Here is a 16,192-nt window from a genome sequence, read left to right as displayed (position 1 = left end):
CATCATTGTCAGAGAAGGCAATAATTTTAATATTTGATTTCTTTGATTTTTTTATAAATATAACTTATTAACTTTTCTAATTTTTTTTACAGAATTAAAAAAAAAGAGATAGAAAGCTTTCATTTTTACTTGGTGAGATCAATCCTAATCCTAACCCTAACTATTTTTTTAGTATTATTACTATTTTTTTTTTTCAAATTAACCTAAAATTTATCCATATAAACTTAATAAAAATTGCATGACAAGAGTAAAAACTTAATTGTTGGAAGCATTTATCATCTTAAATTTTTTTTTGATGATCGTTGGAGACAAGATAAGCTTTCAAATTTAATTGATTTCATGCATCTAATTTAGTTGCATAGAATCCCTTGTTTAAAATTGGTTGTGTATATTCATCTCAAATCAATTTAAGGACAACACTCATAACAAGATAAGGTGAATATTTCATCACCCTTTCTTAGCTCAAAAATAACCAACCAACATCCTGCATTAATCCAAACCTAACTAAAGTCAAGTAGACGTTGACCTCTAGGATCAATTGAGTTCAGTTTGACTATCGTGGTGAAGTCAAGTGTAAAGTAACTTTGGACTCACCCTGAAACTAGTGTCTAGGGCAAGAAGTTACAAAAACTCAGCCTAAGTGGACTCATGGTTATTTAATTAGTTTCGTTAGCTTACTTGGCCAATCTAATTGGTGTCTAAGATAAGCAACGGGGGGATCCCCATGACCTCACCTCTTATCTGGCTAGTTGAAGGAAGTGAGAACAGACCCAACGTGCATCTAGGCTCAGCCACTCTACATCAAACTATTAGGTCTAAGAAATCCATAGGTGTCTAGGTCTACTTGCTTGCTAACTTGATTGCAATTAACACTGAATCACAACTAATTCTTCTCACCTTTCGTCTTTAGGTCTAGGGCTTTCTTAAGGTTCTCACCTTTAGAATCTCTCTCTCTTTCTTCCTCTTCTCTTTTCCTTTCTCCCTCTTCTTAAAAAAAAAACTCAATCACACATTAGAGTTTGCACTGGTATATGCATGATAGGAGATCTCTTTACCTTGACCTAGTTAAATCTAATCCTAAAATTGAATGACTGATCCATATTAAACATGATAATCAAATGGCTGAAAATCTTGAGAACCACCTAGGCAGATGAAGGAATATTTTATTTTTTCCACCTTTAATCCATCGATGTTTTCATTATTCTATGGGATCAAACATTCTGACTCTAGTCCTAAGGTCGATTTGAACCTGTTAGCCCAAAAATTAGATAAAGTTGACCTTCTTATAGATAAATTTCTAGCCCTAAATCAATAATCTTTTGTGCAATACACACTACCTCTTAATTATCAGAAGATTTGTTCTATCTGTGCTAGCTCAGCCCATCATGTGAGTGAAGGTCTCACAACTGCACAGTTTCCACCTTTCATCCAAGAACAAGTTCAGGTTGCCCAAGGTTACTCCAAGTTTGTCAATAATCCATTCTCTAACACATATAACCAAGATTGGAGGAATCATCCTAATTTTTCTTAGAGATCCCAACAAACTCAGGCTCAAACCCAAATTCCTTTGGTACAAAACTTTCAGAATAGGCTCCAATATCAAAATTATGCCTATAATAGAAGTCAGCCTAGTCAGCCCACCCAGCCATCATATCATAATCAGCCACCATACTCACCTCCTCAATAGACTAATTTAGTCGATGATAGATTTAGCCAACTTCAACAAATGATTATGACCCAACAACAATCCCTCATCAGGTTAGAAGTACAAATAGGTCAGTTAGTTGAGTCTTCCATGAGGAGAAAACTAGGTCAATTATTAAGCCAATCAATATCGAATTTTAAAAATAATCCATCCATCTACCAACCACCCGGACCTAGTCAATAATCCAATGTCCCACCTTAAAGTCCTCAATTTGAAAGCGATAAAGTAATTTTTGAGCTTAGAAGTGATAGGATTTTTAAGAACCCATACTAAGACCAGATGAGTAAGGCTAGTAGTGATACTAGCCAAAAAGAAAATTTAAAAGAGAAGATTAGTACTGAGACTAACCCAATAGAAGACTTAAGCCCAGTACTGATACTAATCTAAGTGATAAAGAGAAGAGAGCGAATGAGTTACCTGAGATATATAAACTAAGAGTCCTATTTTCTTCAGTCCTAGAAGTCGGTTCTTCCATTTTAGAATCATCTCCTCTAGAACTGAAGTCATCTTTGATCAGATCTAAGTATGCATGTTTAAAATCAAGTGACACCCTTCCAGCATCCATTGTATCAAACTTAACTTCTAACCCAAAAACTCAATTCATGAGCATTTTAGAAGAACAAATAGGAGAAATTCTCAACAAATAAGGGTCTGTGAATGGGTTTGTAAATAATCTTTCTAAAATTAAGAAGGGAGATGTGAAATACTTTCTAAAAATTAGCAACAAAATACTGAAATTTATTATAGGCCATCTCCTTGAGATTGACAATCTAAAATTATTGAAATTTATCAATTTAATATTTGACACAGGATAGGTAAGAGAATCGGCATAGTCTGACTGAAGACAGTAAACTTAATGCTTTTTGAGAGGCAACTTAATTTCTAATTTTTATTTTTTTTATATTTTTTTAGGTTAATCGAGTCTTATTTAGTATCTTTTGTAGGGATTTAAAAATAATATTGGCTAAGTTAGGAGAGAAGTAATTTTGAAAAGACATCTAGATCATGTGACATCTCTCTTTTTTCTTTCTCTTTTTATGCACCTTTCATTTTTTCTACTCTATTGAGGACAATATCGATTAAGTTGGGAGGGAGAATAATAAAAATTTTTAAATTTTTTTAAGTCCTTAAGTGAGTTAGTATTTAGTATTTAAGCACCTAATTACACTTAAGAATTGAGTTAAAATCAAATATTTTTTTAAAAAAATTAATGTACAGACTAGAGAGTTTGTGAGATATTAAGGGATCAAATATTAAGAAAACTCAATCAAGAGTTAAGTTTAGAACTTAAACAGTTTTTTTTGAATATTTTTAAATTTTTCTACCAGCATCAAAGAAGAGTTTACTTTTTATGGGCTTGTGTAGTATAATTATATATTTTTTTATATATTAAAAAAATTTCAAGTACTTCATGTTGAGTAATCAAGCCTCTTTGCCTAAGCAAGCATTGAGTTTCGTATCAAAAAGTATGAAGGACAAAGAAATTTTATTGTAAAGCTAATTTTAACTCATAGCCTGTTTGATTTGAGAAAGTAGGTCCGAAGGATATTTTATACTTAGTGCCCTAAAGCCATCTGGTTTGGGAGTCATTGGCTGAAAACTCGCTACATGGGTTAAACAAAAAGCTTAAGGGGTTAAGACATTCAATAGCAGTACAATATTAAAAAAAAAAATAAATTCTAAATATTGATCTCCCACCGAGTAATTAGGCCCCTTCGCCTGAGTAAGCATTGTGGTTCATGTCAAAAAGTGGATAATGTGAAGATATTTTTTTATAATAAATAAAGGATGTAAGTAACAATATACTTGTCCATATGAAGGTTAATGATTTGGAGATAAAGGTAGGAGTAATTTAAAAAAAATTTAGAAAAAATTTAGTGTTCTTAGTTTAACTCCCACATTGATAAGTATTAATGCCCCAATGACATACCTCACTAACGCTCTACTGAATATCAATGGCCTTTTGAAAATTATTGGATAAAATTTAAAACTTTAAGTTAAACGGTACTTAATTCTAAATTCTTTCTTTACTCGAGGATGAGCAAAGTTCAAGTTGGGGGGTATGATAAGTGGTATATTTTTATATTTATTTTAGATATTTTTTGATAATTTATGATACTAACATCTTTCAAAAAATTTAATTTCATAAATAAATTTAATTTTTTTACAAAAATAAATAATTTTAAAAAATATAAAATTAGAGCATATTTATGAAAAATATATGTTGAGTTAATTGATCAATTTAAGCATCAAAAATAATGAAAAATTTTTGAAAAATTTAATGCATATTTTTTTCTATTTTTCAAGCAAAAATCAAAGTGAAATCAAGCAAAAATATCTTAAAAATAATTTTTATTACTTTTAATGCACGGTGGACCGACCGCTTGATCCACAGAAGTAATGGTGTGGTCCACAAGAATAGTTTGCGATATTTTGGCACGGTCTACAGGCGAACGAAAAAAAATTTGCACCATCCGATGGTTGATTTCAATTCTGAGGGAGATCGGATGGTCCACATTGGTTGTCGATTGAAAGAAAGATTTCAGGATGCTGATCGACGGCCCAGATTCTATCCGAGGCTCAATTCAACGGCTGACAATATCTCCAACTATGTTAAGGAGATAAAATGCATGATCCAATGGCTAGAAACTCATCAAGAATCAGATCGGATGGCTGTGGTGGTTTCCGACCCTGATAGGGACTTAAATGTTGATTTTTGGAGTGATCTGGGGGGTCCATTGATGATTCGACGGTCAGAAAAAATTCCTACAGATACTATACGATTTCTAAGGATTTTAGGACTCCTTTTGTGATCAAAAAAAGATGAAAAATTTATCTATAAATAGAGAATCCAGGAATAAGCCTTGGAAGAAGAAAAATTGAGTAGAAAGTTAAAGAAAAAATAGAGAAAAAAATTAGATAGGTTTAGAGACCCAGGGAAAGAAAAAGAAAAGCCAGTTCGCTCTATGGAGTATGAAAAAAGAAGGAGAGGTCAGCAACCATCTTTCCGACAATACTGGACTGATCAACTTCAGATCTTTGTTACAGTTTTATTTGATATTATTTTTAAATTTTTTAAAAATAAATTTTAATTAATGTAAAATTTATTTTTTTGTACTTTAAATTTTTGCTTTTTATTTTTCGTAAGTAGATGCTAGGATCTAATTAGTAGATCTTAGTACTAATTTGTTTTATGCACTTTAAATTCTTGTTATTTATTTTTTTATAAGTAGAAGTTAGGATCTAAATAGTAGATTTTAGTACCCTATTTATTTTTCATACTTTTTATTTTTATTTTTCGACTTAAATTATTTTTCTTTAAAATTTTATTTTTATTTTATAAAATTAAAGATTTCAAATCAAAATTCTGCCTTCTCTATGGATTCGATTCAACTCACTACTTTCTATGTATTTTTAATTTTTATTGAAGTCATAATTAGATTGATAATCACGGTATCCTAACGACAATATCGCGATCATATCACAATCCACCAGTGACACCTAGCAGTATGTAGTGGCAATCTAGCAGAATAAAAGATGATGAACCTCTAGGTGCAATTAATACATGATACAGTCCCTCTATCATGAGTCTCGACCAGATGATAGGTCATAAATAAATCGTCAAATCTCATCATTGGTCATATGATAGATTCAATCAGCTCGAGTCCATATGTGATTTTATGAATTTTTTTTTCTATCAATCACATTGCTATGGCCATAGACTTAAGAACTCAGCCTCTTAAATTTCATAGGACTACTCCCTTCTGCTAGGATCGATAGCTTCCATCTTGATGCACACCCTACTCCTATAGTAGACCAACTGTCACCAACATCCACTATAAAGGCTCATTGAGACCTATGCTGATGTGTCAGTCAAACTCCAACAGCCCCACTGCGAGCAGTAGTGCCACCTCAGGTCAAAGGACTAGTCATACAACTGCAGCACCGAGAAAGTCACTAACGAGTGAGCAGACATCCATGTGACTTCTCATGTTGGTCACGCTCAGTGCTAGTTGTTCTCTAACAACCACCTGCACTCTCACTCCAGTATCTCTATACTGTAGACTCGAGATCTATCTGTCCGAAGGAAGTGATCCATGCACTGATCTATCCAGATCAATTACCATCCCCATGATGATCCTATGATCAGGAGCAATTTAGGAATCAACTATCAATGATACCTGTCTCAAATTCTCAACTCTTTGAGAATATGTGTCATCATTTTGTTAATCTTTTAGATGATTCATGGATACATAAACATGAATGATAATATAAATGCTCACAAAGTACAAAATCATATCCTAGAGATATGATATGCGTCAGTCAAGATTGGCTTCTAGGGCATACATCCAATAATCTTTCATTTACACTAAAGCCAATCTGCCATGTACCAAGCCCTATCTTCATAAGACAGACTTTAATCTTTGGCTAGCTAAGTGACTTACTAGTGGGTCATCTACATCTCATGCAGAGTTTGCTCTTTGCACCTTAGTGTATTTCTACTTGAGATAGTCACATGTTCTACTGCTCTATGTACTTGGATATCTGGTGAGACTTAAGCTCCTTAGCAAAAGCTATGGTGTCATTATCTTTGCAATATAGTATCATGGCATCTGATAGTATGACATCCAATTCTGCAACTAACATTAGAACCAGAATGTATCCTACACATCTACAGTATACTCAGCTTCCATCGATCGATTATTTGGAATCCTTCCAAGATATCAATACAGAAACACACCCATGATGTAGACATTCTACCATCAACATCAAATATATAATCTGAATTGATGTATCCTCCCACTCCTAGCTTTGATCTTTCTCCAAATTAAGAATAAATTCTTAGTTCTTCTTAAGACTTAAGGATGTTTTCACAGCAATCCAGCACTCACAGTCTGGATACAACTGATATCTACTCGTGACATTCACAGTATTAACCATATCAGTTTAAGTACATTACATGGTATACATTTATGCCCAAGAGGATAGCAGGCCCTTCTTTGAGATTTCTATGCTGAACTCTTTCAGCATCTAGTCTCTGTACTTTATCTATGAAAACATAAGCATCTAATTGCATCTATCTCTATTGATCTTTAGGATGCCTGCTTTATGTCTTTTATGGAGAATTCTATATACAACTATATATTAACCAATGTCAGCACTGGACACTCCCACTGATCTTTTTGAAAACACATACTTCTTCTTTTCTGATCAAATAATTTGATCATATTATCAAAATGACTGTTCCAACTCTAAGAGTATTATAGACTTTATGATCTCATATCACGAGAAGTGAAATTCATAAGCTACTCCATATAAAAATTTTCAAAAGATCTCTACTCAAGAGAGCTATTTCACATCCATTTCTTAGAGTTAATATCTCACATCATCTCATTGTAGGTTTTGGGATCATTTCTATGTTCTCCATCTCTCATGAGAAATGACTTTTTCTACATTCTCTGTTAAGCATACTCAAGTACCTTTCGAGAAGATTGGAGATCCTACTATATGTATAAGGTGGAAGAGGGATATATGTCTACTGACTCATGATGAATAGGTTCTTAAGGTCCCAAGGCTTACTGCTCTTCAGAGATACTCTCTTCAAGCTTAACTTTTCTTCCACTGCTTCATCTTGGTTAAATAATTTTTTAAAAAGATAGCATGTCAGATCACAATCACATTGTAATCCTTTCAAAAAGTAGTATCCCAAACTCTTTTAGGATGAACTTTATCGACCTATCCTTTAACATATTCTCTTGCTGTCTTTGATACAGGTTGGACATCTTTGAATCCCAAAATAATCAAGATTCAGTTCTCACCATACCATATGCGATACGATGTGGTAGGAACAGGCTTAGAGAGAACTCAATTTCATATCTGATACGGTGTGGTAGGAATAGGCTTAGAGAGAATCTAATTTCATAGAAATAAAGCATGTTCCTAAAGAAACATAAATAAATTAGTGAAGTTTATTATGGATCAGACCATATCTTATATAGTCCCATGGCTCTTCTTATCTCGTTGAGCTGAGTGTACTAAGAGTAGTCTAATATGAAACTATGCTATTTTATGAGATAATCAAAATTTTTTTTTATTGGTATTGCATCCTTGATTCGATCGAAGTATCTTTAGAAATTTATTAATTTGCTTCTCTACTTTATATCTAAATTTTTTGAACCTTTCAATAATTTCAGATTTGTATCTTATACACTTACCCATACCATAACTAATCATCGGTAAAGATAACAAAGTAGAGACAACTCCTTGGTTAGCACATCATATGGGCTACATATATCAAATGTGTACAAGGATAAGTATCTCAGTGGTCCTTTTTCTCATGTCCCACAAGAGTAGCTTGATCATATTTTTTCAAAAAGATGATATACAAACTAGATATGACTCAACAGTCAATGAGTCCAAAGCCCATATTTCTTCAATTTGTTAATCATTTTTTCTCCAATATGACTTAGCCATAGGTTTCACATATAATTTAGATTTATCTCAATTCTGGATCTCTCAGATCCAATAGCATTCACTATTTACTCAATTAAGTTCACAGATGCATCACCATGTAAATAATAGAGATCATCTCTAAGAACTAAATCCAAACGATAATCATAAAAGATAGATACCCATGGCCACAGCAGCAACTCTTGCCCTATTATCAATTTCAAGGGTTACTTTCTCAGCCCTTTACTTTTTCATCGACTCTATATAAAATCACTAGAGTCTATAGCTCAACTGAGAGAAGAAAAAATTATAAGGATAGCATTCAGTAAGTTTGACATACCTACTTTAGGTGTGTCTTTATTTCTTTAGGCTCTCCAGGTATTTTTCTCTGAACTCTTTCAAGATTTCTTTGTTACCAATACTTTGACCAATTCAGATAAGATGCCAAGATAGTCTTTCATATGGTAGTTTAACATAAACTATCTATATAAACTAATTAGAGATCGTATGATCAAATTCATAAGCAATTCCTCGTGTATGATCATGTCAAGCCTTTTAAGCTTATTAATATCCTTGATTATTATCAAATAATGATTATAGACTGACTGTCTATCATGCATCAGATATGCTGTACAATTTTGATCATCTCACAACACTTGTAGATGAATCAATATGTCGTTGGTAGTGGATATGTGCTCATGCATACATTGGAGTTCATCTAACATGAACTTCAACATATATAGCATCTATCTTTATTATCATTGTCCATCCACTCATCAAGTATAGCTCGTTGACTATGGGTTGGATGGCTTATTAACATCAGGATAATCTGGTAGAGAATATTACTTAATTTTCTAAAATTAAGAACGATTCTTACATTTGTGAATCAGTCTATGTAATTAATTTTAGTTAATCGATTGATATGTAGGATTTAAGCTAAAGAGTTAGAAGCTGACACAATAAACAGCAGAGAGCAAAAATTCTAATTAGATATTTATATTTATTTCATAATTTGCTCCAGAGACTTTTAGATGCAAAAAGAAAACTCCTACTATTTTATTAGATCTCGCACACTCTTCAGGTGGAGAAATAAAAATTCTAACATGACAACTGGATTTCTGATGGGTGCTATGGTCCTACCGATGCTGTGCATCTCACCTGACAATTATTGATAATACGAATGAACACTGATGCGTGGATAACTCTTTATCCAGATGCTTCTTTTAGCATGTTTCAGCCACCTGATCTCTAAGTCATGTGGGCTTACCTAACAGTTATTGCCGGTACTCCTTAGTTAAGTCAGACCCATCATTCACAAGCAGGTATAAAATCGTCATTGAGTTTCTCACCTAACAGTTATTGGGCTTAACCCCATCTTTACCCTAGAGCAACTCTTTGCTAATAGAGTGGTTGCGTATTCCCGATACAACTGAACCACTATGATCAGCTGAGAACAATCAACATCGGTAGTATGCCCGTACATATACAACAGTGGAAGATCTTGAATTTAATATTTATAGAGAGATTTAAATTTAGATCTCATCTAATTAGTCATCACATGATTGACCTAATTGGTATGGGCTAAATCAAATCACTAAGCAACTATATTTGAGACTCAATCTTCTAAATTGGTTAGGTAAGTAGAGATCGATAGGGATACCCTCGTTGCTTTCCTTAGACACTAATAAATTAGTCAGATTAGCGAATGAAACTAAATAACTACCTTTCAATTATTTATCTTAGACACCAATTGGATAATTGATCCAAATAGATTAGCTTAGGTGAATCATATCGAGCCATAGAGCCGAATTAAGTCTTTAGGTTAATCGATTCTACATATGGGTGTCAATCGATTCGATCAATAAGAATTGTATAATCTTTAGCTCTATTGACTTTACTCTAATCAATACTTGACTCAGTTTGATCAACTGCTAAATCGATTTAGACCCAATATGATCAAATCAAAAATCTTCAATGTAATCAAATTACATGATCTAATTTGATCTACCCATGACCAATTCCTCATGCACAAACATTAATTTTAGATCGTAAATCTAAATTTTTAGATCTAAATTCTTTATATGAAGAGCATATTTAGATCTCGAAATAATTTTTAGGTCATATGCATACAAATATGTTTCATATACATAAATAAGTTCAGATCATAGAAAAAAATTTCGGTCCTAAACATACTTTTATATATCATATATACAAATCAAAACAGATCTTGAAACTCTTTTCAGATCTAAACAATAAAATATATATCACATATATGTTGAAAAATTAAATCTAAAATTTTAATTTAATTTAAAATTTTAACATCATTCTAGGATAACCATACAGCATTACAAATTATGCCAGGACAACCTTATGTCAGAACGACATCAAAACTTTTCAGATCTAAAATTTTTCTCTACAGATTTTAGATCTAAATCCTAATCTCATGCATATAACATGGCTCTGATACTACTATTGAAGTTTCATAGTTTCATGCATGCAAAAATTTTTCAAAATAAGTATGCAGCAAAATTTAAAATTTTTTAGATTAAATATAATTTAATCTAAGTATGTATAAGATCAAATCTTCAAATCATAAACAGGATCATCATATGTGAGATAGAATTCAGATATAGAAATCAATTAGAGAAAAATAAATAAAGAATATACTTTGGTATGGATCGATCTTCACCGTAAACTGATGATCATGGATATCTTTCGAAGGTCCCTTGTAGCCGCATAAGCGTCCGATCTCTACGGATATCCACATGAGACTCTGATCTGATTAAAAACTTTTTGATCTCACCAGAGTGTTAGCTTCCTTACAGAGATCGCATCTTGATGGTTGAAAATTTTTTTTTTCTCTCAAGACACTCTTAGAGAACAAGAAAAAATAAGAGGATGTTGATATCTACGCTAGAGATCATGAGAAGAACCATTTCTTCTCTTTTCTTTCTAAAATTCATGCACCAAATCTCTACAATAGAGATATAAAAATTTTTGTTCAATTTATGGACAAAGAGAAGAGGAGAAATCCATGTTCAAACATAGACAAAAGAGAGAAGAGATGGTCCAAACAACCAACCCTTGGTTGTTGTAAGAAAGAAGGGATATAGAGATTCATACCTCACACCAACATCTTCACATCGTCTCTCTTTTTCTCCCTTAATTTTTCACGCACACACTCCTCTTTTTTGGGCATCAAACCTAATCCATATCAGGTCCTCAAACCATCCCATAAGTCCTTGGTTTAAATAGACAAAAGGGAGTTAGATATTGATTAGGAGATAAGAGTCCACAGATACTAGAACTCTTGCAATTTTGATGCCGCCTACCCCACATTCTTTTCACCCAAGTTTCTCACGAGAATTAAGGGGATTTCCTAAGGCTCTTACGTGCTAAAAAGAAGTGGAGAGGTGGTGTCCAAACTGGTTTAACATGGGAGCTCCTTTATGGTGCATAGAAGGAAGAATTTAAACAACATGGGACTCTCCTTTAGGTGGCTGTTTTAAACCCAATAAAACTCCAATCAATCTTAATCATATTAGGACCAGATTAGACCCAAATAGATAAAAAATCAAATCTAATTTAGAGCTCAAACTATTTAGATTAGATATCACCTAATTAGAGAAGGAGTCCTAGTCCTTTTGGACCCTCTCTTGGTGCTTGAGTCAAACTCAATTTAATCCTAATTCAATTAGGATTTGGTGCACTCATGAAAATGAGAATTTTTAGTCCAAATAGAAACTCATACATCCTAGTCTAATTAGAAATTGAGTCAAACCTAAATCCTAATTCAAATAGGAATCATTCTCCCATGCAATCTAGGTTATCTTATAACCCAATCAGGTTTGATCAAATCAAACCCATGTCAAGTCCAATTAAATCTAATTTAATTAGATTTGATGCAAGTCCTATAGCTCAATCAAATTGAGCCACTTAGCAATCCAATTACTAATTAATCCTCTTTTAACTCACTAATTCTTTAGTGAGTTATTTGATTGCAACTTTTGTATTGGATCAATCATCAATCAAATTGATAATCAAATCTTGTTACAATTCATAATCATAATTCAACCATCTGATCAGTCAAAAATCTCTTTTGTGTGTGACCCCATAGGTTCTATTCTGTCTGATAGTGAGATATATTGTGATCCCGATCATAATATTATTGAAACTCTTTTCAATGGATTGGAACCGTTCTGACTCTGCCCACCAAGGATCATCGATCATCAAGATGATGCTCGTAGATCTTATAATCCATCAATGACATCTAGCAGTATGTAGTGGCAATCCAGCAGAATAAAAAGTGATGAATCTCTAGGTGTAGTTAATGCATGATATAATCTCTCTATCGTGAGTCCCGATCAGATGGTAGGTCATGGATAAACCGTTATATCTCATCATCGGTCATATGATAGATTCAATTAGCTTGAGTCCATATATGATTCTATGAAAACTAGTTTCCATCAATTACACTGTTATGGCCATAGACTTAAAGATTCAGTCTCTTAAATTTTATAGGACTACTCCCTTCTATTAGGATTGACAGATCCCATTTTGATGCACATCCTACTCCTACAGTGGACCAACTATCGCCAACGTCCACTACAAGGGCTCATTGAGATCCATGTTGATGTGTCAGTCAAACTCCAACAGCCTCACTGCGAGCAGTAGTGTTATCTCAGGTCAAAATACCAGTCATACAATTGCAGCATCGAGAAAGTCACTAACGAGTGAGTAGACATCTATGTGACTTCTCGTGTTGGTCACGCTCAGTGCTAGTTATTCTCTAACAACCACTTGCACTCTCATTTCAGTGTCTCTACACTGCAGACTTGAGACCCATTTGTCTGAAGAAACTGATCTGTACACTGGTCTATCCAGATCAATCACCATTTCCATGATGATCCTATGACCAGGAGTAATTTAAGAATCAACCATCAATGACACATATCTCAAATTCTCAACTTTTTGAGAATATATGTCATCATCTTATTAACCTCTTGAATGATTCATGGACATATAAATATGAATGATAATATATATACCCATAAAGTATAAAATCATGTCCTAGAGATATGATATGCATTAGTCAAGATTGACTTTTAGGACATACATCCAACAGCTTGGGCGCTGATTTCTTCATGCAAAATACTGTAGAAAAATGTGTGGAATAAGAGGCGGCTTCTCATGGGTGTGCGGCTTAATGGGGCGCTAGGGAGAGAGAGTCCTAGTCAATTGAGACTTTTATTTTAGGTAGTTAATTCATTCCTAACTAATTAGGAATTTAGTTGCACCCAAGAAAGAAATAAATCCTAGTCTAACTAGGAATCCAATCTCTCCAATAAGATCATAATCTAATTAGAAAATTAGTTGAACCCAATTTCTAAATCAAATCAGGAATCAATCTCCTTTGCACTTGAGTTATCTCATAACTCAATTAAGCTTGATCTAATCAAATATAAACCAAGTCAGATTGAATCCAATTCAATTAAACTTGATCCTAACCCCATTACTCAATCAAATTGAATCAATTACCAATCTAATTGTTAATTAATTATTCTACAACTTACTAACACTTAGTCAGTTTGACAATTACAATAATTGTATTTGATCAATCATCAATCATATTAACAATTAGATTTCTCTGTAATTCATAATCATAGATCAACCATCTGATCGGACAAAGATCTCTTTTGTGTGTGACTCCATAGATTTTATTTTATCTGGTAGTGAGATATACTGTGATCTCTATCACAACATCATCGAAATTCTTTTCGATGGATTGGAACGATTCCAACTCACCCATCAAGGATCATCGATCATCAAGACAATGCTCGATAAGTCTTACAATCTACCAGTGACATCTAACAGTATGTAGTGGCAAACCAGCAGAATAGAATATTGAATCTTTAGGTGCAGTTATCGTGTAGTTCGATTCTTATATCGAGTCTAAACAAGATATAGGTCAAGGATAACCCGTCAAATCTGTTCATCTGTCATATGCTAAATTCAATCGACTCGAGTTAATATGAAACCTTATGAAAACTCTTTTCCATCATTCACCTACCATAGTCATGGATTTTAGGAATCAGTCTCATGAATTGTATAGAATCTCTCCCTATCTATCAAAGTCGACAGATCCTATCTTGGTGCACACTCTATTCCTACAATAGGCCTACTATAGCCAACATATACCGCAAGATTTCGAATGGCTAGATAATCAAGTAATTGTGTAGTCAAATTACAGCAACCCTACTATGAATAGCCGAGGCACTGCGAATCAAAGAACTATCTACACAACTATAACATCGAGTAAGTCACTGATGAGTAGGCAGCCATTTAAGTGACTTCTCATACTGATTATGCTCAGTACCTTTGATCTCTATCAAGCATCTATACTCTCACTTTAGTGTCTTTATATTGTAGACTCGAGATTGGTCTATCCGAAAAGAAAAGTGATCTGTACACCAATCATCTGGATCATTCACCATCTCCGTGATGATCCATCGATCGGGAGCATTTAGGAATTGACCCCAAATGATACGTATCTCAAATTCTCAACTCTTGAAAATATATGTTATTATCAGGTCAACCTCTCGGATGATTCATGGATACAAAAATATATATAACATAAATGAAAAAATAATCTAATTTTATTAATTTCAAAATTTTAATTACAAAATTATGCCTCAGAAAGTATATATGTGTCAGCCAATCTAGCTTCTAGGATATAAATCTAACAGGAATATGATACTTAGAATACCTCATCATGAGCAGATAGATATATGATACTGAGAATAGCCTGCCATGGGTAGATATATGATGGCAAGAATAGCCTGCCATTGATAGATATATGGTACTGAAAATAGCCCCGCTATAGATAGATATGGGATATTTGAGTTTGCCACTTGTGCTTAAGCATGGATATCCTTGATTGCCATCGCGAGCTGAAGTACAATTATTCTAGTTTGCCACCACCGACTAAAGCATGGTTATTTTAGTTTGCCACTGTCGGCTGAGCGTAGTTTATGGTTTACTAATCACGGATTGAAGCGTGACCGTGATTAGTCCATGATTTCAAAGATAACTGTTAATTGATCTGGATCATGTCAATAAAATATGGATGATAAGGCATGAAACCATAATGAAGTAAAAAAGAGTTTTACTTGATTATATATGTACGGTATATGGCTTTTGGAAAAGATGGATATTCGATGGTATATGATATATATTTTATATATATCGATATTGAGTTATATTGGATACTTGAGATGGGATTTCGTAGTTTATATTTTCTTTTGATGCTGTTCAAATATTATTTTTAATTATATTATTATATTGATGTGAGTGCGTGGAGATACTTGCTGGACTATAAAACTCATCATCCCTTTTCCTCTTCTTTTCTTTTCAAAGTTATAAAATGCTTATACCCAGCTAAAGGTGAAATTTTGATTCAACTTAGATTTATAAATTATATAAAATTTAATATTTGATAATTTTTATGACATGTTAAAATTGTAAGGATTTTATAGATATTATATATTTTTAAAATTTTATTTTATAAAATATACGATCATTATGTATCCGATCTAATTATTTAATTTGTTGTGTGATAATATTAATATCATGTATGAAATGTCCCGTGTGTTTGTGCATACATTCCATCCAAGGGATCGTTGGCGAACGTGAGATATCTCGGCTCACTCTCTCACGCCAAAAGCATACAAAATATTCTATCAAAAAAATACAAAATAATATCTAATTTTGATCGGATATCTAATTCTTTATCATAAATAATGTACCAAGAAAAACTCATGAAAATAAAATGAAAAAATAATACCTATTTTTTCTTTCTGTGAAAAAACGGGGAAAGAGGGGACCTTCATGGCGGACTGGCAGTTGAATTTTGCCAAGTGTCCGATGCCAACACCCCGTGGTCCAATTCTTTTTCTAAAGAGATTATTTTTTCTTAAAAAAAGTTAAAAATGAAATAAAAAATTGAATAGAATCCATTGGAGCTCCTTTGCGCCTTCC

The sequence above is a fragment of the Elaeis guineensis genome, chromosome 12 (assembly GCF_000442705.2).
Source record: "Elaeis guineensis isolate ETL-2024a chromosome 12, EG11, whole genome shotgun sequence".
Lineage (NCBI taxonomy): Eukaryota > Viridiplantae > Streptophyta > Magnoliopsida > Arecales > Arecaceae > Elaeis > Elaeis guineensis.
Note: the sequence above shows the minus strand (reverse complement) of the source record.